The sequence below is a fragment of the Scomber japonicus genome, chromosome 1, assembly GCF_027409825.1.
Source record: "Scomber japonicus isolate fScoJap1 chromosome 1, fScoJap1.pri, whole genome shotgun sequence".
Lineage (NCBI taxonomy): Eukaryota > Metazoa > Chordata > Actinopteri > Scombriformes > Scombridae > Scomber > Scomber japonicus.
The window spans coordinates 10,301,535-10,305,387 of NC_070578.1; positions in this window are offsets into that span (position 1 = coordinate 10,301,535).

The window sequence follows — 3,853 nt, forward strand, 5'->3', positions numbered from 1 at the left end:
ACATAAATGATTATAAATGATTAAACACGCTTGAAGTCTACTGAACTGGACTGAATTGCCTTTGATCTCTGAATGATGCATCCTTCTGTCATGTCTTTATAGAAACTCATTAATTAAAAGAAAAAAAACTGTTCTTTTTTTTGTATTTGTCATAAACAGCGCTGAGCAGGGTTAGGGTTATCCTTTACAATCATGTTAGCAATGATAGACATAATGTTTGTTTACTCACTGCGACTTTTGTCACACCTTTCGAAGGAGCTGTCAGAAATGTTGACATACTAGTTTGGTGATTACTGTTAGGTCCGTTGTTAGTAGCCTCCTCACAGCAAATGTATGCTTTTTAGGTGAGTCAGCATTTTCGTTGTGAAACCGCGATAGCTCAACTTTGTTCCACATATTTCACACCTTACAAGATTATCTTTTAATTTCTTAAAGTTTTCCCACATTTGACTTTTTTTGGTTTCATCTGCATCATGTTCACTGCAGTCAGCTAGCTAGCAGGCTAACTTACTACCGAGCCAAAGTCGCCAAGGGCAGGAATAAAAATTCACTCGTGTCAGGCTCCACTTCAACACAAGGTGGAAGTGGTTTACAAAAGCTTAGACATCCTCCTAGTGGCTGAAATTGAAAATTGCTCTCCAGTAGGTAATAAACCCTTCATACTAGACTACACAGCTCAACTCTTTTTCAATAAAAAAAACAAACAAAACAAAAAATGACCACAACACAAAGGTCGAAGCAAGTCCCTTTGAACGATTATTCGGTTATTCAGTTTTAATGCCCCATCCCTAATTAATATAACATTTAAATAAAAGTTCAGAGTCAATCCATAGGTCCAGGTATTTGATGAGTTTAACTGTGGTGTACCATCTAAATCTTTCTCTCTCTCACACACACCCTCAAAGTTCATTAACCAAAATGTCCTGTACATTTACTGTAAAAGTAAATATACAGCATTTGACACGCATTTGAAGTGTTATATATTATGTTCTATTGAGTTTGACAACCTATGTGTGCACATGCATGTGGAGTGGATGCATGAGTGAAAGTGGTTGTTTGTGTGTGTGAGAGAGAGAGAGACAGAGAGATTTAGACATACTGCTATAAATGCAGACCTGCAAGACCATATAAATTCTCTGTTTTATCTGCACATACACACACACATACACATTAATTCTTCAATACACACGTACACACCACACTTTGACACCCATACTAACACATCCAGGTCATTTTAGATGCACCCACATTTTTCGCTGGTCTGCTGTGCTTCATAAAACAGGATGAGTAGGACTGGGGAATTCTTCCATAGGCAAAATACAGCTAAATGGCGTCCTCTGGTGGAAAAAAATGAAAAAATCTACAATTTTAAAGCCCTGGCTCAGCCCAGAACACAGGAATGCATGAAGGAGTAATTTTTGGCAGGGGGCTCAAAAAATGTAGTTACAATGGGGTTAAATGGGGACATTTTTGTTTCTTAGGATCTCAGAGGAACTATAAGACCTTAAGTTGTATACAACCACTGGTTCTATGATGCCCACAGAAAACCACACGACATGCCAAAGGTCCTTCCCACTTCTTCCCTCTATGATGCTGTTTATCAAGGCAATGCATGTTGCAGTTGTTTTGCAGGGGGAAAGTAATAAATGTATGAATGAAGTAGTATTTACTGCAAATTATATTATACCTTTAAGTACATTCACACAAAATTAACATAAAATCAAAATCTACGCATTTACAATTTTAAATATATTAGTCAATACATATAAAACACCTGTACATACACCTACACCAAACCTATTGAAATCCTATTGAAACCTCAACCACTGGCGGGGGAAGGATGGAAGTCGGCAGTGGAGGTGTGGGCTTCACCTGCAGGGGTGTGGCGGGGCAGTCATTTGGTTGTCTGTGTCTCCTTTCCCCCCAGTGGGCCTCAACTACTGGCAGGGAAGGAAGGAATTCAGCGGTCCGTCTGTGTCTTCTAAATTCCCTTCAACTTCTCAACCATTTCCCTCATTTCCATGCTCCTGCTGCCCATTGCTCCACTTGACTGTGTTTTGTTTAATTTGTCCTTTCTTATCTGTTCCTGTTTCTTGGCATAGAAATGTAGTCATGCAGAGAAAAATTGCACCAGAAGAATGTGTTTCAGCCCTTAGCAGGTGGGCAAGTCGATGTTCTTAAGCAGATTTTCAGCTTATTCTACAAGTGCTGTTAAAAGATTTTAGCGTGGGTATACCCATGCTCTCATTCTAGCGAGATTCTACTGCGCTCAGAAAGTTATGCAGGACATACAGGATGGAGTTAAGGGTCTGCAAGGACATTCAATTTCTGAGCTTTTTACCACACTCATCTGGCTGAATAGTCTCTCGACTTCAGAATTCGAGTATGGCAAGGACAACACAGACACAGGAGCCATGGCAAGTTCCTGAAATGGGTTGATATCAGCTGTATCCCTGAACTTCCAAACCTCACTCCAGAAGCCCACTGTGTTTTTTGTTTCATTCCACTTTCTAAGATGGATGGCATGTTGCTGGACAATCTTGTCCATCTCTGCAGGAGAGTAGCCAAGGAGCTTGGCTATTTTTTCTATTTCTCCCAGGCTCTTATTGTGCTTTAGAGTTTCCTCCACATTGAAAACTGACATGTACTGCAATGTTTTCGATGTTGTTCAGCTGTCTCACCCACAACTCGTTAGTGAGGGAGATGGTGAAAGCTACGCACCGCTTTCGGACATTGTTCTCGTCCTCAAGCGCAATGTGGAGCTTAGCTGCTTTCGACTCAAAAAGGTAACCAAGGTACAGTTTGGGACTGATGTATCCATCAATTAGCTCTAAATTAGCTAAACATTTGCCAATGCATTCAGCACCCTGCTACTCAGACTTTATTGGGCTAACCAAGCTGTCAAGAAGCTTAAGAGGATCTACCTGCTCTCCCTCAATCTACCTGCTCTCCAGTCTTGATGGCCCACTGTACCTCACCAAGCACTGACTTCAAAAAAGTCAGATACAAGATGTTTTGAGGATCACTATACATGGAGTATAAAACCTCTAATGCAAAATGACGATCCAGGTCAATGCAAAATGCAATTTAAGTGTCTCCCGCTGGTCCAAAATGCGTGAAACCGCTGGTTCAATGCAGAGCCAACATGTGGTACACACCTTGGTTATTTGTAAGGGTTTCTCCCCACACTTGAACATTAGAATTAGAATTAGAATAATCTTTATTGTCATTGCACAAGACAATGAAATTCTGTTGGAGGTCCTCCAGCTGCCCAGGATTATAAATATAAAGATAAATAAAAAACAATTAAGAGAAACATACAATAGGGGAGCTGGGTCTCTGCAGTCTTAATGATGCGCTGGAGAGCTTTCCGGTTCTCTGCGGTGCAACCAGAGTACCATACTGTGATGCAGTATGTGAGAACTAACTCGATGGCTGACCTGTAGAAGCCCACCAGCACCTGCTGTGGGAGGCGTGCCCTCTTCACGCACCTCAAGAAGTGAAGCCTTTGAAGTCCTTTCTTGGCTGTCACAGTGTTGTTGACGGTCCAGGTCAGGTCAGGACGAAGGGCTTCTGTGTCCTCCTGAAGTCCAGTATCATCTCCTTCGTCTTTGCTGCGTTGAGGATCAGGTTGTTTTCTCGGCTCCAGCTCACCAGGTTCTCTACCTCTGTCCTTGTCATTTGACGTGATCCTGCCTACCTTGATGGTGTCATCTGCAAACTTTAATATGGTGTTGGTCTCGTGGGGGGTTTGCAGTCTCATATATGGCTTTGTAGGCCTCCCTGCACTTTGGAGACACTGAAAACCAGTTGTAAGTCTCCCGTACCAAGTACTCCACACTACGGGGCATGG